Source organism: Cryptotermes secundus, unplaced genomic scaffold (genome assembly GCF_002891405.2).
Source record: "Cryptotermes secundus unplaced genomic scaffold, Csec_1.0 scaffold137, whole genome shotgun sequence".
NCBI classification, from domain to species: domain Eukaryota; kingdom Metazoa; phylum Arthropoda; class Insecta; order Blattodea; family Kalotermitidae; genus Cryptotermes; species Cryptotermes secundus.
The window spans coordinates 457,905-482,074 of record NW_019739595.1 but is presented as its reverse complement, the minus strand read 5'-3'; the positions used below and the strand labels follow the sequence as shown (position 1 = coordinate 482,074).

The 24,170-nt window shown below is 41.8% G+C and overlaps 1 protein-coding gene and 2 long non-coding RNA genes across 6 annotated transcripts in view; 1 reads left to right on the top strand and 2 right to left on the bottom strand.

Annotated features, from left to right (window-relative positions):
- LOC111871965 (gamma-1-syntrophin) overlaps positions 1-24,170 on the top strand; it is an 89,162-nt gene that overhangs the window by 5,772 nt on the left and 59,220 nt on the right. The gene's annotated exons all lie outside the window — the stretch shown is intronic.
- Positions 76-6,691, bottom strand: LOC111871966. The gene is made up of 4 exons (XR_002844141.2): positions 6,630-6,691; positions 3,200-3,279; positions 964-1,020; positions 76-174 (listed from the first exon to the last, which is right to left on the bottom strand). It is a non-coding gene; the product is annotated as an uncharacterized LOC111871966 (long non-coding RNA).
- On the bottom strand, positions 11,770-19,685 carry LOC111871967. The gene is made up of 3 exons (XR_002844142.2): positions 19,613-19,685; positions 12,808-12,886; positions 11,770-11,888 (listed from the first exon to the last, which is right to left on the bottom strand). It is a non-coding gene; the product is annotated as an uncharacterized LOC111871967 (long non-coding RNA).

Genomic DNA, 24,170 nt, shown 5'->3' with positions numbered 1-24,170 from the left:
CTTTGCGACAGAATGTAACAGTATGGACAGATATTAACGTCTGCACTTCTGCTCTTGTCATTATAAGCACAATGATGGAATTTGTTATAAGACTTTTATTTCAGTCATTGGCATATTACATGCAATGTTTTGCTTTTACTGTTGCTGAGAGTGCATCCTTCAACGTCCGGCATGCTGAAAAAGGAAATAACTAATTTTATATTCCTTAGCGTAGTTCCATCCATCCATCCATCCACCCACCCAAACCCACCAGACACAGAGTAAACCCTCGCTAATCCGGAGTAATTTGGAAGGGTCATCTGGATTAAGCGATAATCTGGATTAGTGACGCAAAAGACAAAGATCTTAGAACACAGATAAATGGAAAATTTAATGATGTGCTGATGAAAAAATGAATAAAAATGTATCACTGTAGAACATCTATTTAAAAATAAAAAAAATACAATACATTTATTCATCGATAGAATATAGAAGTTTTACTTGTGTTTGAACGTAATAATTGCAGACCTGAAGAAACTGTCAAGTCTTGTCTGAACAGGCAAGTGACTCATCTGCCTTCCTAAATGCCGTGTCTCTTTAAAGTATGTACTCAACTGTGAACAGTATTATTTTATTTTTCATATTTCGTTCCGGATTAACTGTAGCCGGTTTAACCAGGGTTTACTCTGATATGCCAACTTTAGCCGATAGAAGGTGTTACGTGGTCACCGCAACGAATCCCCATGGCCGTTAATTTCGGTTTTCTAGACCGGACCCGCTATTTACTTGAAATAGCTCCTCAATTATCCTCACGAGGCTGAGTGGACTACTTCACAGAAAATCTGTTAACTTCGCCGAAAAGCGGCGGTCACTCGGTCGGTATAGTTAGCTTACGGACTAAAACCACGGAGTTTGTTTTGTATTTCTTTTTGTTTTACTCTGATGTGATTGCAATCTGAAATTCATGAAACATGCTGTACTCACCTTGGGAGGTGTTTTACGTCCACTGGAGTATGGATCTGCAGCAACAATATCCAGGCTCTGAAAGAGGGAATCACATTTTCAGTTTTGCGCATTCCATGGTAGAACGCAATTGAGGGGATATTTTGAGTACATTTATCGCCACTTGTATAAAATCCCTACACCCCCTCCCCGAATACTGAGCCAGTGTTTCACAGTGTATTAGACGTCATCATGCTCTTACTGACTATTCAATATACTTTCAGTGTTCCACGTACATTATTCATTAGTAACGCGTGGAACACTGGAATCAGTTTAATTATAGAGCTCCATAATGAAATGGGGATTGCAAGGTTTTCCGTATAATGGTATATTTTTGGAGCTCTATTAGGGACAACAGTGGAGTTCCACAAGGAAATAAGAATGGATATTTGCGGGGGGAACTGCCAAAGAGGAGAAAAACGAATTTTCTGAGTACCTGAACACTCTTTCATGAGTAATGAAATTTCTGTGTTCATGCCTGCTATCTAAAATTACAAAGCTCAATATTATGTAGGATTTTAGGTTCTGATACCGGTGGCTAAGGAAAATGGCCAGCTTCTGGGATACAAGGCAGTATTGTTCGGTGAAAATAAACGGAGGTTTCGTGGGAAAATGTCGCCTTCAAGAGCGACAGATCCCACCAATCGTCGGCCGATTTTCCGCGGACTACACAGTGTAACGTCCAAGAAGACAGACTCCTTCAATTATAAATTTACTTGAAGTTTTGTATGGGTGTGAATCTCGATCTATAACCTTATTTCATTATTAAAATCCAGAAATCATGAGGCTCTGCATTAAACTCAGAATCGTCTCCACAGATACCATCAAAACAGGATTATGTGTAGGGCATGTAACACGCATGGCATGTGAGGCGTGAGTCGTACGCATTTTTGGAAGCAAAACCTCGTTGAAAAATAGTGCTTGTTCGATGAAGATATAGATAAGCAGATAAGATTAAAGTGGATCTTAAATAACTGGATTGGAAGCTTATGGACTGAATTTGCGTTTTTCTGGATAGGAAACAGTGGTTGTCTTTTCTGGAGTCGAAATTCTTTGGGTTCCATGAAGTGCTGGGAATTTCTTGATTAAGTAAGACTTCTCAACAGGGACTGGATAGAATTATCTGGAATATGTTTCAATATGCAGGGTGATAATAAATTATTATCACGGTTTCCCTTGGCCTATAATTTTCGAAACGGAACAATAAATAAAAATGTTTACGGAGTATGAAAGTGTAACTCAAAAAGTTTATTAGATTTGGAATCAATACTGCAGAATGCTAAACGACTTCAACATGCGCGCCTTTCAAGGCACATAAGATGTCCAGAGGTATTCAATTTCCCTCCAAATTATGGGCCACGGAAACCCCGACATTAATTTAGAATCATATTGGGTATTATTGAGTTTTTTATATCCCAGAAGGAAAAAGAAAAATGGCGTTCCGTGTCCAGGTGGACGCCGTTGTCTGTATTCCGAAAGCTTTATCGCCGGGCATATTGCAAGGCGGGTGTCCTTCTATGTAATAGCTCAGTTAAGACGACAATTCTTCCGCCCACATTTGCTTCTTCAGCCGTAACGATAACATACAAACCAAGGCTAATGTTACGTTAGCAATGAATCAGGTGACTTTACAAACATGTTAGGTGCCACTGAGTGCTATCTCTTTGCGTCGAGGCCCGTACTTTAACCCAAACGGTGAGGCAACCCTGGTAGAAATCACTGCTTTCCGTGTGCTTGGTGTTATTCATCGCACGTGTATCAGTGTAGCTTCGTATGTACCGCACGTGTATCAGTGTAGCTTCATATGCACCACACGTGTATCAGTGTAGCTTCTTATGCACCGCACGTGTATCAGTGTAGCTTCGTATGCACCACACGTGTATCAGTGTAGCTTCGTATGTACCGCACGTGTATCAGTGTAGCTTCATATGCACCGCACGTGTATCGGTGTAGCTTCGTATTTAGTGTCCACAGTTTCGACGGTAGTCGGGGAAATGAGTTTTAATGACATGGGTGGGTTAATTAAATATATTTATCAGGAATTAACGTTTTTGTATAATTAGGAATGATTGAATTAATAATATTTATTCTTTGTTTCTCAGATGGAGTTCGTTTCTGTGAAAGTTTTCAGGGAATGTGACGTAAATGCTAGGTGTCTCAGTAATATTTACTTACATATTGAGGACTCCAGGTTGTAGATAATTTGCGTTTTACTCACCTGGACCGTCAGCACAATAGTCACGAAGAGAAACCACAGTATAGCTTTCATATTGTGGCTGGCTTGGTTCCACCGTTGATCTGAGAAGAACGGTTACAAGTTGTAAGAAACTTCGTGTTGTATTGCCCTCACGATTTCAGCTTTTGTTTCTGAATAAATGTCATGCATTGAGCTTTAAATCACTCGTTTAACCAACGCACCATGGTACGTCCCAAATACGATCATCAGGCGTGATCTTCAAATCAAAACAATCAAGGAAGAGATCAGCCAATGGAGCTCCCAATATAGAGCTCGACTACATACACACCCCAACGAACTTGCAGCTCAACTACTTCAACCACCAGACCTAAGGCGCCTCAAACGACACCAGCCAATCGATCTGATCACCAGATTCAAAATATAATCTTAGTTAGTAGTTTAGTTTTAAGTTTAGCTTAAGTTTCTCCCCTTCTCCCACCAGGCCCCAACCTATTCATATACGGAGGGGAACTAATGAGCTCCCCTCCACACGTCATTTCACACAACTCACAACAATTTGGTAAATGTATTCATACAGATTGCAAATAAATGGGGATCTCAAAAGAAAAAAATCACTCGTCCAAGGGGTCCTACCGTCTGTGTAAAAAAGATTACGAAACTGAAGAAGAGGCCAGGACCTAACAAAGGGCTGTAGGGTCACCGATGAATGAATGAATTGAGCTTGAAATGTTCTTGTCACCTGTTAGCATAGCATGTGTCACAGAACGTTTACAGGAAGGAAATTTAATTAAATAATAATGAGCCACATCATGACAATTCCTTGTACAATTTGGTAAAATATAACATTATAAAATATCAAGCGGTCTAATGCACTGCAAGGCAAGGTAATATGTATAATGAGGTGTAATTTCGTATAGTGCAGTCTAGTTTAGTGAAATGTAACATTAAGTTAAAGAGAAGGGAATTGTTTTAGAAACCTTTTCAGCATGTTCTCAACCTGCACATACTTAAGTATGTATATATTGTCTCGTGTTAGAGTTACTATAGAGGAGGTTCGGATTGGTATTGGATTTATTGAAATCTTACAGAACGTAACTACATGTTAGTATAACACTGTTACTGATTCACACAGTCAGCAGTTCCCTTTCACCAGTCGTTGTCTGGTAACGGATCCCAACGGTGGCGTTCCCCTTGCTCTGGGTTCCCAAACTGTCCCCGTGCCTCAGTTACCAGCTTCTAACAGCAACAATACTCTAAATCACTCACTCACTAATCAGATCGCTCTATTCCACCGCAACAGCTTCGAGGCAGACCAAATAGAAAGCGCCGCTTCCAACAGTACTTCCCTTGTTTCGCGAGGGCCGCTGCCTAACAACGGCGGCGGTACTGTTGCGTACTTACGCAGCTGTTGCCTAGTTTGGTTTGTTTCGCGGTAGGTGCCTAGCAACGGGTTAATATGCCACAATATTGTTCTAAGCAGCATTGCTTGCGACATGCGTCATTGTTTTAAAATATTACGATAGATATATTTGTTATCATTGTACACACTTCTTTAAGTCCATAGCTTGGGCTAAATATAGGATTTTACAATCTTAATAGTTTGTATCCTGTTGTGTGTCTCAAATAAGATATATAGAATTTTACATTTTGAAGTGGTCAGTCCTTGTGCGGTGCAGTATTGCCAATGGTCTGACTGATGCTAATAAAACAACATTAAAATAGGAGCAACAGCGAATGTACATATGTTTTTATGAAATTGCCCAACAACAACAACAACAACAACAACAAACAACTGTCTGTTTTATGATACTCTGACCGTTAACACAACAAATATTTCAAAATAATACAATCAAATTATTTACATTGGTTTTATTTAATAGTACACGTTTCGGTCCATATATTGGACCATCCTCAGGAAGTTTCATTCAATAAATCTCACGTTATTGAAATATCTTAATATGTATCCGTATCAGTGTTAGTCATTATAATCATCATAATACATGTAATTATTGCTGAAATTCTAAAAAAGATTTTTAAAAATTTAAAATGTTCTCGTCGTTACAATGTAAAATTCTGTGTTATTTGTCGGAGTTCGCTGTTATGTCTTTACAAGTTTTTGAAATTATTCGCGTATAATATTATTATTATTTGTTTTTTCTTTCTTTCTTTAATGTGACGTGGTTGAGATTTTCTCTTCAGTGTGTGTTGTGTACTCCTTATCATGTGGATATTTTTTTGTTATTACTGTTCTAGATTCCAATAATTGCAGGTATTAGGATGATTATAACAATTATCACTAATATAGATACATATTAGGATATTTGAATAAAGTGAGACGCATTTAATGAAACTGCTTGAGAATGGTCAAAAATATGGATCAAAATTTGCAGCAGTTATTAAATAAAATCAATATAAACAACTAGATTGGTTTACTTTAAAATATTTGTTGTGTTGACGGCTAGAGTATTACAGATTATGACACACAACGGGATGCAGACAGTAAAGATAAGCGATTGTTTGGTTCAGTGAAGCACTGGACAGATGGAGCTCTTCCATCCCGCAAGCTTTTTCAAGCAATGAGGCTTCTGCCCTGCATTTGGATGGTGCCCAGTGAGTAACTCATTTCACCAGAGGCCTTCAAGTGGTCTAAAGCGATACATGTTCCGACTTGTACCCGGGAGGTGCTAAGTTGAAATCTCGACAGGAACACCCACTCTCCTGACTGAGAATTCTCGTGCTTTATATTAGTCTTCCCAAGGCTACGCTGACATAGAACAAACATTCATACCACAACCAATTTCTGGGGCATATTTTCAGCACCCAAGTTTACCCATCATGTACATATTCGACGTTATAAACTCCGAGATACTGAGAGCCGCGTTATGCAGATCATAAGTAAGAAATCAAACAGCATAGCTGACAGATATTTCGTGGTCTTCTTCAGTCTTCCTGGATAATTCTTCTAATTAGGTCATGACGTGTTCTACATATTTCGAATTCGCTATTTATCAATGTTTTCAACATCCGAGCCTGTGTGAACTAGTGAAATCACAGGAGCCTTACATACGTCGTAAATAAAGTAATGTTATGACTTCTTGTGCTACCAGTCCTGTCACTGGTCCTGTTACTCTTACTACTACTACTACTACTACTACTACTACTAATCGCTGATCACAGAGGCCGCGCGACGTAAGTCATGAAATTTCTTCGCCCTCTCGAACACTGGGATCGTGGGTTCAAATCTCACACAAGGCATGGATGTCTTTTTATTTTGTGTTTGTGTTAGGTAGCGGCCTTGCGAGGGACTGATCCCCGTGCAAGGAGTCCTACCCACACGTATATCCTCTGCTCCAAGTGAGAGCAACAGGAATACAGGAATAGAGGCACTACTAATTTACTACTACTACTACTGCTACTACTGCTACGTACTACTGGACTCAGTAATACTCACCAGAAGACTCAGTGAGTGTCGTGTGGCGACCGACGTACAACTCTGTTCTCTTGGCACCGGACTCCGTATATATGTGTTTGTTATCATTAACCTACATTTGCCAATTAATAATTATAGTAGTACATGTCCGAGTTATCAGTTTCGTCCTTGTAAATGTAGGGAAGGTGGAGGAAAGCGGTTTGTGACCATAAAGTACAGCGTGTCCACAAAGTCCCTTCGGGATTTCGAAAAATTGTGGCTTACAAACAAATTCAGCCAGCCACATGCGGTTTGCCGCCAACAGATGGAACAAGTGGCCATCTTTACGTTCCTAGACAGGACATTTGCAGGAAGATGGATCGGCAGAGACGGTCCAATGCCTTGGCCTCCACGTTCACCAGACATAACATCACTGGATTTTTTTCCTGTGGAGTTATGTCAAGAGCAGTGTGTTCCAAACACCAGTTAACGGGCTTGATGACCTGAAGACATGTATTAGGACGAGGGCTCGAGTATCGTCTGGACGTTCTCCGTGCTACCAAGGGAGCCCACGTCGAAGTCTACTGAGGTCAGTAAAAATACTTCCAGAGTTTCACTATAATCTGCTGCAAACCTCATGTGGCTAGCTCAATTTGTTTGCGTGTCACGATTTTTCAAAACAGAAAAACAGAGATTGTTTATGAGAATATTAATGTAGTCATCGCCGTGAAAACCTCAAAAATTACATAATATTAATGTTGTTCGCATTTTTGTGCATTCTGTGCTCTTACACGTTACCAAATTTTCTGTTTCTGAAACCGTTGCTAATGTTTCCCATCATAATCAGTGTCGAACTATTTAGATCTAACAGTCAGTTAGTGAGACTCCTTCGACGGGGGATCAGCCCTGTCGCACGGCCCCTATCTATACAGAAGACACGTGGACAGACATCCATGCGTAGAGTGGGATTCGAACTTGCGATCCTAGTGTTTCAGAAGGGAAAGACATTTAATGCCGCAGACCGCACGGCCACTTTCATCGGTAGTACTCGCAGTAAACTCGATTTCTGTGAATGGAATCGATTTAATAATGTGGATTTATTTTGAAATTGATGGATGTCTCGGTATCGTCTCGAGATATGTGGACACCGGGTTGCATAGCGGAAAAGGAGTTGAAGGAAACGCTCTGTAATATATTGAATCGGATTGACGTTGTTCGGGATAAGGCCCTTTTCTTTTTTTCTTTTTTTTTTCTTTGTATCGTTTCAGAGATGAAGAAATGTCACTCCCCTCATGCAGACCGAGCAAGTGGGCTCTCGGTTCGGGCGATGCAGAAGAACAGACGGTCGGGTTTAAGGCGAAATTGTACTTATCGTTATGGAACTTTTCTTTTCCGTTGTGTGCCTGGTGTCTACAATAAGTGGCAGCGGAAGTCGGTATAAATGGTGAGCGGAAGTACGGAAACTGACCCGTCCATAGACTTCATACAGCAGACAGAGGTTTTACTGTGATGTGCTTTCGGCGTGACTACAAGGAATAAGAGCGCTGCTCAAAATTCACTTCCCGGAAGGCAAAAATTTCGCATAGAATGTTGGTATTGTTGAAACTTGTATGTTGAGACTTATATCCACCATGAGATAAGCCTACGTCAGTCAGGATATCAGTTAATATAGCGATATTTATTGCATATGCAGGTAGTTTATGCGACCGCCTCTGTGGTCTAGTGGTCAGAGTTCCTGGCTACAGGTTCAGAGGTCCGGGTTCGATTACCGGCACTACCATATTTTCTGAGAAGTAGTGGATATGGAACGGAGTCCACTCAGCCTCATGAGGATAATTAAATAGATAGTTCAAAGAAACAGCGGCTCCGGTCTATGAAATCGAGATTAACGGCCGTGGGGATCTGTTGCCCTGACAACGCGACACCCTCTATCCGCAAAAGTTGGCACTAAGTTCGCCGACAAGCAACGGTCGCTCGGTCGGTATAGTTCGTTTGCGGACTTCAGGCCACGGAATTATTTTTGTTTGTTTTCTGAGGGTGTAATATTCCATAAGCAATGCGAATAAAATTTACCTCTTGGTTTTCTCTCATTTTGTCACAATGATCCTTGAAAACGCTCGTCTAACTTCAACTTCCTCGTATGAAGACCAGAGAGATTATAATATTACGGTTGTAGTTGATGCAGTGTACTTAAGAATCCTTCTTTGTAAATACCAGTGTGTGTGTGTGTGTGTGTGCTTTCATGGGAGTTTAATCCTCTCAAATCCTCAACTTCCTGCCCTTCATTTCGGAGTTCAGGAGACGCCTTTTCACGGCTTATTGCATTATCTGCTCTAAAAACTGGCTAAAAATTAAAGTTATGTTCTGAGTTGACTCTATCTTGACATCGGATGTGTTTCGTTTGAAAGATCACTATCATTAGATACACCACTTCGGCAAATGTCATATATATACGCCATTCTGGCCTTATGCACATAATTTAATTATATATTTTGTAGGTGAAAAAGTATCAAGGTCCTTCGAGTGCAGCTGGTTTAATATAAAGTAAACCTTTTATATGTGTCCGTCACCATCATCAGAATGGGTAGCCAATACTACGGAGAAATAGTAGTACATGTTTCACTCTGGTTCCTTGGTTGGCTTGGTTTTCGACTCTGAAGATAGAAGCGACCTCTTCCTCCGAAACGTCGGATGACTCCCAGCGGACTACATGGCGTTATATCCCGGAAGATGGAACGTTTATATTAAACTAGCTGCACTCAGTGGGAGTTATACCCTCGCTGTTATGTGACCGAAGGTGTTCTTTCTTATGTATTTTTTATTAGTATCCATTCATTACACTTAAAGTTGGGTATGTTAATATCAACCAATTAGGCGTCAGTAGGTCCCGACATGCCAGCGATCTGAAATCACACAAGAAACTCGTTCAGCTCACCTGCAATATCCTCTGAAAGGACAGTATTGAAAATTGTTCTCTGCTTCCTTATTTAAACCACTGCGAGTGCAGTCGTTAGCTCCCATTTTCTATCAAGTATACTGTGTCTAAAACATCACTGAGGTCGCGACATTGTCATGGAGACGTGGTTGTTACGTCATCACAACAGAGTTACTGGGTTCCATTGTAGCGTGTACAGCTGTTGCTATGCAACGACCGCGAGATGAGCGGATATACCTGGGCCATTTATGGGGAACGGGTCGGCAAATACGTTCCCGCAGCAACAGACACGAACACAAAAATAGAAGAGCGGTGTTTTCTATGTGGTCCGTGCCGAGACCTAAGGAAGGGACAAAGAGTAGTCAGCTCTATACGGGTGTCTGTGAAGAAAGGACTTGAGCCGGGGGCAGAGGAATAGCCATTGTTGAAACAGTTTCAAGAAAACGTCAAGGAAAAGACTGAGAACACCAGACAGCGTGTTCTTGTGAAATGTAAATTATGGAAATAGCGATAGTGTTATAGTGATTCAAGCACGAGGTGAAATATTATATTCTAAGATCCGTAAGCTAATTATTTCTATTTGGAATAAGGAAAAATTGTCTGATCCGTGGAAGGAGTCTATTATTGTACCACTTCACAAGAAGGGTGATAAAACTGGCTGTAGTGATTATCGTGGGATATCGTTGCTATCAACTTCATACAAAATTTCATCCAGTATTCTTCTCTCAAGGTTAAGTCCATACATAGATGAAATTATTGGTGATCATCAGTGTGGGTTTCGACGTAACAGATCAACTACTGATCAGATCTTTTCCATTCGTCAGATATTGGAGGAAAAATGGGAGTACAATGAGACAGTACATCAGCTATTTATAGACTTTAAGAAAACCTACGATTCAGTTAGGAGTGAAGTATTGTACAGTATTCTGATAGAGTTTTGGGTACGTCTGAAACTAGTTAGGCTGATAAAAATATGTATAAACGAAACGTAAGGTAAACTCCATATAGGTTAACATTTGTCTGATAATTTTCCTATCCAGAATGGTCTAAAACAAGGAGATGCTTTATCGCCACTCCTTTTCAACTTTGCTTTAGAATATGCCATTAGGAAGATGCAGGAAAACCAGATTTGACTGAAATTAAATGGGACACATCAGCTATTGGCACATGCCGATGATGTGAATCTACTGGGTGATAATGTAGATACCATAAAGAAAAAAACACAAACTTTAATTGACGGAAGTAAGAAAGTTGGCACAGAAGTAAACACAGAGAAAACTAAGTATACGTTGCTGTCTCGTCACCAAAATGCAGGGCAAAATCATGACATAACGATAGAAAACAGATGTTTTGAAAATGTGGCACAGTTCAGATATTTGAGAACGACTGCAAGAAAACAAAACCAGATTCATGAGGAAATCAAGAGGCGATTGAACACGGGTAGTGCTTGCTACCATTCAGTCCAGAACCTTTTGTCTTCTCGTCTGCTGTCCAAAAACATAAAAATTAGAATATACGTACAAAACTATAATTTTGCCTGTGGTTCTGTATGGATGTGAAACTTGTTCTCTGACATTACGGGAGGAACATAGACTGAGGGTGTTTGAGAACAGGGTGTTGAGGAGAATATTTGGACCGAAGAGAGATGAAGTGACAGGAGGTTGGCGAAAACTGCATAATGAGGAGCTTCATAACTTGTACTCTTCTCCAAGTGTAATTAGATTGATCAAGTCAAGGAGGATGAAATTTGCAGGGAATATAGCGCGAATGGGGCGAAGAGGAATGCATATAGGATATGGGTGGGAAAGTCAGAAGGAAAGAGACCAATGGGAAGGCCAATACGTTGGTACGTGGTTAATATTATAACGGAGAGGTAGTATAGGATGGTATGGATTAGATTGATCTGGCTCAGGATAGGGGCCAGTGGAGGGCTCTTATGAACACGGAAATGAACCTTCGGGTTCCATAAAATGCTGGAAATTCTTGAAGAGCTGCACAATTTGCGGCTTTTCAAGAAAGCTTCAGTTCCACGAGTGAGTGAGTTATAGCTATTTGTAGTACGACCTGTAAGTGGTCAATAAATTCAGTAATCCAAAACCCCGTCCATAGCCCCACATCATAAATTGTGACAATATGAAATAATTAAACAACTGTTGCACAAAGCTTACGTATATCTTTTCCAGGCTATCGTAGTGAGTGTAATAATATACTACAAAATGTGAACAGCATCTTTGTACTTGCCTTTTTTCTGTAGAAAATCAAATACATGTGATATATATGCTCTTTTGAACGGAAGGAATTTGTGCTCATTTCCATAAAGGACTCGGAGGTTGTTTCCTGAGAGCGACAGCAGCCGTCACCAAGTTCTGAAACAGGAGGAGACATCGTTCAGAAATTTAAGCACTTTTCGTGTTCGCCTGTGTAAGCAGAATGTTCAAGTGCAACGAGCTACCGTCTCACTCTGCTCCTCTGTCTACATCCCGTGTCTTGTGCTGCGCTCTATTAATCTCCGGATAGCATTTATTATCCTTTTTTAAGTCTGGGTAATGCAGATCACGGTGCCCGCACGGTCTAAAGCGGTGTTGGCCCGCTCAAACACTGGGATCGTGGGTTCGAATTAAACTCGAAGCATGAATGTCTGTTGCTGTGCTCTCTGTTTGTGTTGCACTGTGTGTGTGGAGGTATTAATCCTTCAAAGGAGTCCTACCGACTGTGTATTTTTTTTTCCCTTGGCACTACAGCCCCAGTGGGCCTAGGCCTACCTCCATGAACTTCTCCGTTCACTTCGGTTTTTCTAGATCTTACACATTCGGTAGGACCCCTTGGGCGGGTGATCAGCTCGTCGCAAGGCCTCTACCTGTACACAAACGCAGAAAAACGCACACAAAGACCCATGCTCTGAGTGGGATTCGAACCCACGATCTCGGCTTCCGAGCGAGCGAAGACAGTGCATGCCTTAGACCGCTTGGCTACCGTGACCGGCACCGACTGTGTATAGGATTCAAATAATTAATTAATTCTGAATGGGCACAGGCCAAAGTCTTTGTAATGAAGAGTTATGATTAACTGTGATTGACTCTTACATCTTCATACGGAATCTGCATTGCACATTTGCCATTTCAGAAGGCAACGCATAGCTTGACATAATATGTTAAGACTCCAGCCTACCGAATTAGTGACAGCCGGGGTCCTCGAGTATGACGTAAGATATATTGGCGTGGTAGCAGTATATGGTCAACTTTGTGTTCAGAATTCATAGTGTTGGACATTTTGTTGCTTATTTACCTGAGCGGTAAGCACAACGGCGACCAACAGGAGGCATAGCATAGCTCTCATCTTGAGACCGGACTGGAGCACCAGTGATCTGAAAATAGTCATCATTTTCTATTACAACTCATGTTTTGCCTAATTTATCACAAATGTAATAAGTACGTATATATGTTCTATTTCTGACGGCCCAAAGTTGTATATTATTTAATGAATATATAAAAAAGTAATGTAAAGGTGAGATGAGTGTTCACGTACGTACGTGTATTTATGTATTTAAGTTATGTATTAGGTCACAAACAAGAGACAAGTCTTCTGCTTAATTATATGGTGTCTTGTCTAGAGTATTAATATGGAAATATTTTTTTAATGTTACGATTATCAGTGTTCTGTTTTCTGTTATCGAAGTGATGGGCTAGAATAGAATAGAATATATGAGGGGTAGGTCTTCTCGGCCCTTGCACCGCGACCTCAGTGGTCTACTGTGCTTCCCCCTTTTTAATTATTCCTTCAGCAACCCCACGCTTCGGATGAAGCGTAGGTTTTTGTACGTGGGGGCGTCAAAATAGTCACTCGGTTCCATAAAGTACTGACCCAAGTGACGTAAAAGTGATGGGTTTCTTGCACAGAAATATATTTCTGCCTCCAATATTTTTGTTTTTGTAGTTAAAGAATTGCGTATATGTTTACGAGATATATTAACAAATTTTCCTCAGATGACATAATGCCTTTATTGCTGAGAACGACTGCCTCAAGTGCACGGTAACTCGCAGAATGGTATATTGTTTGTTAAGTATTTTGGGTTTTTTTATAGAATCTTGATAGGCCTATTTCTCGATCCTGAAAACGGTAGTGTGACATGTGAATCCATTGCACAGGTAGCGACTCCTGAACAGGCCTCTCCTAAGCAACGTAGACAGACGTTTCTTGCACAACAGAGGTGTCGTTTCCATGACAACGGAGGGACTAACTGCTCGATTCGGTGTCCCATAGTCTGTAGGCCAAGCAGTGCATTCGTGGACAGAACAGAACAAAGAAGCGAGAGGAGGGTCCAGTAGACCGGAGGTGCAAAATGCAGACAACAGCAAGAGATTCGGTATCCAGGAGATGAACGTGTGAGTTATTGTAACCGGATGTAATCGTGTTAGCAACGTCGAATAAACCCAACGGTCAAATCCAGAATCCGCAGTTATTTATTAAGGAACCCCGGACACGTGACACTAGCATATATATTCCTCCTAAAGGCGGTGGACTCCTGTCTAGCTACGCGGTGTCACAGCCTGGAAGAACATGTTCTGCTTTGTCATCGCTTTGAGAACCACAAATCCAACTTATTGTGTATCGAGTTAAGCGTAGGTCTGACTCTGAATAAACTGTGACGTTGTTTCTGTTCAAATCCATGTTCCTGATAAATTCAATTTGTATTCCGTATTCCGTATTGAGGGGGCGGGTTTCCCCATGCACTTAGACCGGTTACTGGTCCATTGTGCGTCCCCCTTTAATTTCTACTGTCTCCATACCCTACCGGTACCGGTGATTACTATCAGCTCCTTTCTGCCAGCGAGGTTCCAACCTCTTACTGGCAGTAGTATCTAATAGTTAGTCCCTTTTTTCTGTCAGCGAGGTCGTCCCTCCTCTGGCAGGGGTTCCTAGTCCCTTTCTGCCAGCAAGGTTTCTACCCTCTACTTGGCAGTGGTATTTAATGCTTTAGTCCCTTTCTGTCAGAGAGGTCCCCCCTCCTCTGGCAGTGGTACCTGATACTTCCCCGATCTACCGGGGGAATTGGAAACTAGTTGGGCGGGAAACTTGGCATAATTTTGCTCAGAGGTCTCCTAGAGACATGAGGTTCTTTTACGTGCCGTAAATCTACGACACGGGACCCACGGCTTAAAGTCCCTCCCGGAGGACTTGTTCCCTGAATTTTTCCGCCCTTAAAAATTCCACGTCCTGCGCCGGGTTTTTGAACCCGCGTACCTTGAGTCATGAGGTGGGAACGTTATCCCTAGACTACAGAGGCCGCTAACTCAATTTGTATACTAGGAGCTGATGTACTCCAGTTCCACTGCTCTCAGAGTCGTGAGACAGTAATATAGGGTCGTGAGTCCCGCTGGAGCCGGAATCAAGAATGACTGTGCTTGCGAGGACCAGCAGCAGTTTACCTGGCCGACCGACTTCAACTCACATACATTTACATTCCAATGTTCTCCCTTTACGCTGATCAATCCTGGACCTTTTCGATAGACTTTGATTAATTAAATGATCGACAAATTTATTTATATTTGTTTATAGGCACTTTAAACTTAATGTTAGTTAAACTTCATTGTGGTTCTGCAATTTTGTATTTCATCGTCTTGGGCGGTATGGTCATGTGTTGAAATTTCTGAATTCTGGCAACTCCGGCATATGCGGAGTTCTGACACAACAAATTAATTTCTTTCGGGTACAGAAAATTGGACAAGCCTACAAAGTTAGTGAAAAAACCACTTTTGGCTGCGGAAGAGAACTACGCAAGGAACATTATGACGCAATTCTTCGTTCAACTTCCCGATAAAAGATGAAACGGCATGTATGAATCCGCGCGGGGGAGAACTCGCATTTTGAATTCGCGACGTGCGCATGTGTAAGCCACTTCCCATCAACCATTTGAAATGCACGGACGCTCTCTCTGCAAACTCCACATTCCAAATCATCCATGCAGAATAATTGTAGGCTTCCATTTAAATTCCTTAAATTTTGTTCACTAATTTGTTGAAATGACATAAATATTAATTCAATAAATGTAATTACTGTATTAAATGAAAACATTGCATTTATCGTAAATTTAAATATAATTAATTAACTCGATGTAGTGTTTGTGCAAGAAACAGGAGAGTACAAGTCAATCAACATTAAAAGTGAATCGACTTGACGTTTGCAAATTCCTTTATCCTTACCGCGAATATCGTGCAGAACGTTTCGGCCAACTTCCCTTACCAGTAGCCTTACCAAACTTTCGTTAACTCTCTAAACACAAATTTCAGTGCCGTCCAACCTAATTGATTATACTGTCGCTTATTTGCTCAAAGCAAGAAATCTTGAGCCAGAGAAATAGCCGTTGCTAACGAACGGCTCTGAAACAACTTTCGTTTTTAGGCAACGGCTGCGGTACAAACAACGGAACAACATCCATTGCTAGGCGGAAGATTCTTAATAAGCAGGAACAAACGGCCCCTGCTAGGGAACGGCTGGGTAAACACGTTCCCGCGGCAACGGACACTCATGGAACAGAGGAAGGGTGTTTTCTACATGGTCCGTGTCGAGGGGTTCTAAGCAAGTGACAAGGTTAGGGCTTGGCCAACAAAAGTGTGCAGGCGACAAGCAGAAGTCATACAAAACCATGAGAATGAACATGTCCTTAGTATAGGGCATGGCGAAGCCAGCTATAGAAATTAAAAGAGGCTTAAACTTGGCGGTGGTCAAGTTTACGACAGTTCAAATGACTAAGCTGTCATGGCACGAGATACAAGGTGTGTCCCAAAAGTCATGAAATATATTTCTTTCCCGCGCTCCTACTGGTCGGAGCGCGCTGGAACCGGTTGGGTTGCGGGGGGGAGGCCTTCAGCTTCACAGCGCGCCCAAGGTCAGTCTGATCGAGCATGGAGGCGTCAGTATCGCTGATTTAATGCACCTGTGTTTTGTGACCACGTCACGGCGCGCGATGTCGGATACTTTCGAACAACGTTGGGCGGTCAAGTTCTGCACAAAGCTCAACAGAAAAGCTGCCGAAACTCACGAACTGCTTAAGCAAGCCTACGGGGAGTCTGCTCTATCATATGTGAAAGTTACAAGGTGGGTGAAGAAGTTTAAGGAGGGCCAGAAAGGAGTGGAAGATGACCCCCGCTCTGGACGGCCATCAACAAACCAAACAGATGAAAATGTGACTCGTGTGCGTGATTTGTTGAATACTGACCGTCGAATGACTGTCCGGTTCTTAGCCGATACTCTGAACATTCCAAAAGCCGTTGTGCATCGCATCGTTATGGACGAATTGAACATGCGAAAGGTGTGNNACGCGGTGAAGAAAAAGGATTTAATTTCAAATCCTGATATTGTTGCACGGTGGAATTGTCGGTGGTCAATCTTACGACCGTTCAAGTGACTAAGCTGCCGTTGTAGCATAAGATACGTAAGATAGGCATGATGTGCTTTGCAAAGCCTGTACTGGCAGAGGATTTGTATATAGTGCACAAGGAAGAATTTTCAATAATATGCTATATGTTCGATACTTACACTTCGCGAAAGGCCAAGCATATTCGTAAGAGAAATCCATCTTCTCGTCAGGGAGGATGTTACATAAGGACTGTGACCGCAACGGTGCAGTTGAAAAAATATTTCTGGTCGTGGGTCTCAAGGGGCTTAACACCAAGACTAACTGATTGGTGGTAAACGGCCAGTCGTAAAGCAACTTTGACTTTCACTTCGAGCTTAGTCGGTGTTCAGAGGACAGAGAAAACTATGTTGGAGCAAGAATTCAGAGAGAACTTGAGCACGGAAGCAGAGGAATAAACATTGTTAGAAGCCGTTACTGGCAAACGTCTAGTGAAGACACTGCCGACTTGAAAAACACTTAGCATGAGCCTTAGTGATTTGTGAAGTGTAGAAATTATCGATGGCGTTGTAATTCAGTGTAATCACGAGTCGTGTGTTAAAGTGGTGAATACATGTAACATATAATCCAAAACCCCTTCTAGAGTTATTTCTACACGTGACAATACTTTGTCAGTAATTTCCTCTCATAATCAACAACATTGACCGAAGTCAGGGAAGGTTGTTGTGTGGATACCACCTTTAAAACGAAGATAACAACATATAAGGTGGTTCGGAAGAGGTCGGTGTTTTAGTGTTACTTAGAATTTAAATTGCGCCAGTCTCCCAAATTCTTAGCCATTTCTTCCTTATTTATCGATTTAAGGAAGCTTTCTTGGAGCATCTGCTACTATGTCTATTGAAGATTAATTAGCTGCACTTCATGAACCTAAACAAGTGTCACACAGACTTGAATTATTTAAGTGCATTTCGGCTAATGACAATGCACGTAGATTTTTCTATTTAAGGGCGAGTTAATAGCCGGACTTTATGTATCCGTTAGTCTTAACTCGAACAGACGTTGCAGAATGTACACTGTCAATTATCATTAAATTTAATTTTGATTTAATTTCGACCGTGGTTGCTCTCTGTTGGAGCCTGGGTGCGTTTTGTTGTGTGCAGCTTCGGGTTTTTTAGTTTATTTATTTATTATTATTATTATTATTATTATTATTATTATTATTATTATTATTATTAGAGGGGTGGGTTTCTCCNTCCCCCTTTAATTTCTACTGTCGCCATACCCTACCGGTAGTGGTGCGTGCTATCAGCCCCGTTCAGCCAACGAGGTCGGCCGTCGGTACCTGATATTTCCCCCATCTACCAGAGGCATTGGAAACTACTTGGGCGGGAAATTGTTCTCTAATTTTGCTCAGAGGTCTCCTAGAGACATGAGGATTTTTTAGTTTAACTGTGCTGTATGCCGCTGAAACTCTTGGGATACATTTCAGGTAAAATTTTCAGGTTGAAGTTCTTAACGACAGGTATTTTTAATTTGTCACGGATTATGCGAATCAGTAGGCTATTACATATGGTCTGTAGGATCGAACTAACGTCATGCAGCTGAGCTGTTCTTGAGAAACCGCCAGTTGTTCAGCTACTCAGAAACTTCCCAACATTCTCTGGAACCCAGAGGTCCATTACCGTGTTCACAAGAGTCCTCCACTGGTCCCTATCCTGAGCCAACTCAATCCAGTCCATACCACCCGAGCCTATCTCTCGAAGATTTATTTTAATATTAACCACCTACTTAGTCTTCGTCTTCATAGTGATCTCTTTCTTTCTGGCTTTCCCACCAATATTCTATATGAATTCCTCGTCTCCTCCATTCGTGCTACATGCCCTTCTCATCTCATCGTCCTTGACCTGATCATTCTAATTATACTCAGCGAAGAGTTTTTTTTTCCTTGGCACTACAGCCCCAGTGGGCCTAGGCCTACCTCCATGAACTTCTCCGTTCACTTCGGGTTTTTTTCTAGATCTAACACATTCGGTAGGACTCCTTGGGCGGGTGATCAGCTCGTCGCAAGGCCTCTACCTGTACACACACAAAAACTAAACATCCATGCCCTGAGTGGGATTCGAACCCACGATCCCGGTTTCCAAGCGAGCGAAGACAGTACATCGGCAAAGAGTACAAGTTAATGATTNTTTAACGTTTGACAATGTATATGATAGATACATATTTTAGTTATTTTAATGCGTGAACATGGCATGCAATGAACTGGTTTGACGTGGATAGATAAGCACCTGAAGATGGCATTATTATGCCGAAACATGTAGTGCGAGGGAGAGGAGTTAAATGAGTGTATGCACTGCAAGACGGATTAAATAAATCATGGACTTAAATCAGTGCAACAGGACGCTAAAATATAACATGAGTACAAGTTATAAATTTCTTCGTTGTCTTGATTTGTTTCTGTGCATTTTATGCTATTTGGTTACATAAATATTAATACTATGTTGTTTGAATTGAGCTCTTGTGATATTAATACTTTTTTGCTGACGTAGTCTGAATTATGTGCGTTATAATTAAACACATATACATTTATTTCCTGTATGACTAAAAATGCTGAAAAACCACATGCTTTTTTTTTGTACTACTACTACTACTACTACTACTACTACTACTACTACTACCATTGCCACCACCACCACCACCACCACAACCACCACTTCTATACTGTATAATACCCACCAAAATATTTCAGCGGGTGTCTTCGTCTGCGACAGATTTACAGCAGTGGTCAGTGTGACTTGACGTTCTTGCGGTTATGTCTGATGGCACGGGCCTGCCCCTATATATATTGGTGCCCTTATCGTAGCCGACACGCACGAACACATAATGAGAAAAAATTACCAGATTTCCTGTGCTGTTCGTGTTAGCTTAACAAACACAATGAAGCAATTTGTACGACCCCGACATGCGTACACATGCAAAGGACAGTGGCTATCGTAACTGAGGTTTTCATGGAAATTCTCAGTCCCTCGAAATAAGTGCCTGGGTAAAGCCTCAACAACTGTCTTCCAAATCCCTATCGTTCCACCTCGTATTGCCTCTCCAGTTAAAATGTTAGAACTTCGGGATATGTTTCAATACACTATAACATAGAGGAGTGATTATGGACAGGTTTTGGATTGGTAATCCCACTTATTGAACGCTTAAACAACTCGTGACTACACTTTGCATCTCACCATCACGCAAAACTACTGTTCTCCGTTACGGGCTTCACCAAACGTTACTTGGTAGCGGTTTCAAACAGCGGACGTTCCACTTTCTCTGGGCTCCCGAACTGGCCTCGGCCTCAGCTACTGCTACCCTCAACCGTCTGCAGACTCTCGACTGACTGGTAATCAAGTCCAAGACAAAGGCACATTGCGACTGACGGTCAGTCAGTCAGTAAATCTTTGTGAAGAGTCATATCCGGGGCTCATGACCAGATATTTATTACTGTTTGACAGTTACAGTCTTGTTTTGTGGGCGCCCTCTCTGACGAGAGGACGGGTCTGTCTTTCGTATACGCTGCTGGCCCTTGCCAGTGCAGTCTTTCTCGGGTCCGAGTCACTTGGACTTGCGACCATATTTTACTGTTTCAGATTTGGGACTTGCTTTTCATCGCCTCCTACGACTCGCAGGGTCACAGTGGAGGTATTCGACCTTATCTCCACACGGGTTTGACTAGTAATGGTATCTGGTTCATATTGTATAACCTCGGACCGGACCGCACAGAAAACACCGCTTCCAACAGATCTTCTAGCATTACGCTATTGTCTGTTTCGGTCATTATATGACGGCTACTAATCAATGGCCTAGCAACGGACATGTATACAGAGCCGTTCCCTAGTAACAACTGTCTCTGCTGGCTTTACAATTCATGCTTTCGGCAGACATGCAAGAATATTACCCTACTGCCTGCGATTAGGACTTTTAAGTGGTCTCTAGCCTTCAGGCTGTCTTGTGAGAACTTTATCTTTTCTGCCGTCTTTACTAGGTACGTCCTCCATCCATTTCATAAACAATTTTTTTGATAGCAGAATGACGAAACATCCTGTCTCTAATTAATTATCAACTTTCCCATTTCCGTAGAAGAACCTTATAATCGTCTGCTGCCTCAGTGTCACCCCTGTTCCATGTCACCGCCTGCACTCCCAGTAAATCTCACTTCCGCTCTGTAACTCTTTTCCGTGAATCTGGCCTTTAGGGAATCTTAACATTCTAAGTTTCAACCCTTTTGCAGTGTTTGGGTCGCTCCAAGGATTCCGTCTAAGTGACACCTTATATAAAATTCCGTAATTCGCGTACGTTTTGCGGGGACATGTATGTCACATCTGGAGTTCATCCCCTGCATCCGCAACATGAGGACGGGACATGTTGTGGTGCCAAGACACCCACTTGCCTTGGCTTCAAGAGAAGCTGATCTCATTTCTGTTATTGGGCAGCTTCTGTAACTGCTCTAACTGCAGGCACCCGTCGTGCCAAGCAGTCATTACGTGGCTTCGCTGTTGTGTCATCCTGTCTGCATAGCTTGCCTTCAGAAAAGCATGGTCAAATATACGCGGCTATGAGAAAAGACAATATTGTCGCGTGTTTCCTAGGTAGCGCGACAAGAAACGATGGGTCTCGGGTTACACGGGTCTGTTTGTTGGTTACACTCGCACTTATGGCGCCTTCAGACGTTTCCTCTTCAGTGGTGCTGCTCTTGCACCGCTAATCTCGGTGAAGTGTCTTGACTCTTCTGTAATCCCTTGTCGAAACTGGATTATCTTCTGCTCTCGCCAAAGCTGAATTGACTTGGTCCAAAGTCAAAGTCACATTGCGACTGACGGTCAGTCAGTCAGTCAGTCAGTCAGTCAGTCTTGGAATCGAAGCAAATCTGGGGCTTATGACCAGATATTTATTACTGTTTGACTGTTTCGGTCTTGTTTTTGTGGGACGTCAGAGTCTTTTGTCAGAGTCATTGTCTGTAGTAATAAGTCATTTGTCATAATGTAAAGGATATTTCCATTTTAAATGTTAAACATGTTAATAAAAGCTACTAGAAATAGGGCATAATCTGCTGTACTGAGTTTTGAGTCCAGTCTCAGTTCAGCAGATTATGCCCTGTTTCTAGTAGCTTTCGCTACAACGGCAGTCTAGTCACTTGAACGGCCGTATGCTTGACCGCCGCCATGACTTGGTCCTGTTCTTTGCTTATATCACGTGCTCGGGGGGGATAGAGGCCACCTTGTCGGAATGTTCAGTTTCGCTGCTGTCATGTAAACGACTTTCTCGTTACTACGGGAATACATGTCTGTCTCAAACAGTTCGTTACATATGCATTGCTAACCTCTTTCTAACGTTGGCAACCCCACTGTTAGGCTTCCGTCTCCGGGTGAACGCGCTTGTTTTTAAGAGATTTACTAGGTAACGGGCTGTTTATATTTCGTTGCCTAGAAATTGCTAGCCGTTGACCAGCAATGGACGCCTTACAGTCCGTCCTTCCTGGCGGCACGTCACAATATGTTTCCATTGCAGTAGATTATGTACAGATGCAGTACATTGTGACATAATATAACTTAGAAAACACCGTAAAATTACAGCATACACTAACATGGTTCCATCTAAAAAATACACGTACACTTGGTATGATCACTTGAGGTTTCTACAAGAATGTTCGTTCATTGCTAAGTACTTACATAACGTTTAATAAAAGTAAGTATAGTATAGTTCATTAATATTATGGCTTGTAGACCCATTGCTACGCAACGACCGCGAAATAAGCAGTTATGCAACAGCCGTTACTAAGTAATGGCTCTATGAACAACAGCCGTTACTAGATAATGGTCGTAAGAAACACGCAGACAACAATATAAGAGATTTTGGAAGGAGTTTTCGCCGTGTGGTTTCTGCCGTCGCTATACACGTATAACGAGAGCCAGTTGTCATTAGAGAGAGTACTAATGATAGGGCATGATCTTCTGTACTGAGCATGGACTGACAGAGGCCTTATATATGTTGTATATACATACAAAATGTAAATCGTACATACTGACAACAGACTTACTACTCTTGCCTGTGATTCTGACAAACGACACGACAGTTCCCTCCTCTCGTCAGAGAGAGCGTCCCACATCAACAAACCTGCAGATGTCTGACAGTAATNCTCTCGTCAGAGAGAGCGTCCCACATCAACAAACCCGCAAATGTCTGACAGTAAAAAAGATCTGGTCTTAAGCCCTAGATGGGCACTTTATTCCAAAACAGACTGGCCGACTGACCATCGATCGTAACATAACTTTGACTTTGATTAGAGAGAGCCTAGAGACGGCAGTTAAAGTAGTAGGAGGTAGTTGCAAGACAGTCGCCAGCCGGTAAGAAGGTGAACACGGAAGCAGAGGACATTGTTGGGATCTGTCGCCAGGCGGCGACTGGTAAAGACATTGTGAACTGAAAAGACATTATGCATGCTGTAGTTACAGTGATCTTTGGTGTGTGTAATTCAGTGAGACTGTCGTAGTTACATTCTGTAAGTGTTCAATATATCCAGTTCCCAGTCCAAACCCCGTCTATAGTCAGTCACGTGGCAATATACTCGTATTAAGCGTATACCATATTAGTTTTTTTATTAATTGTAACAACATATAAGTTTTAGGCATGAAAGAACTCTGATATGGAGAACCTGAGTAACTGAATTGAAAATTTTAGTTACATGACAATTCTAATGACTTTTCAGGTCGAGACATATCTGTCTGATGAGCAACAGATACAATTTTTTTGTCGTTATTTGAATGTATTTACGAATTTTTTTTAGATCATGAATAAGTCTTCTGAAAAAAAGTAAGTGTTCTTGTGAGGCTTAGAATTGAGGAAACGGTGTATAAAAATTTAATTTTGAAATGATACAGTGAAGGTTGTGGTGGCGTTTATGACTTTCTCTGTAGACACCACGTCCTGTGGATTGAGTACTTACTCGTTGTCCATCTTCTGTTATTCTGAAACTTCATGACGTTCAGAATCTAGGCCTCTTTCTGTCCTCAGGGCGAACTTTTGAAGCGGCAGGTACGCTTTTAAGTCAGCTGGAAACAGCTAGTGTCAGTCAGTCAGTCAGTCAGTCAGTCAGTCAGTCAGTCAGTCAGTCACTCAGTCACTCAGTCACTCAGTCACTCAGTCACTCAGTCACTCAGTCACTCAGTCAGTGATCCCGAATATCATTCGCCGTCATCTGAACCCCACAGGAGTGACTGGCAGCTTCCTGGAATTAGTCCCTGTTTTAGAA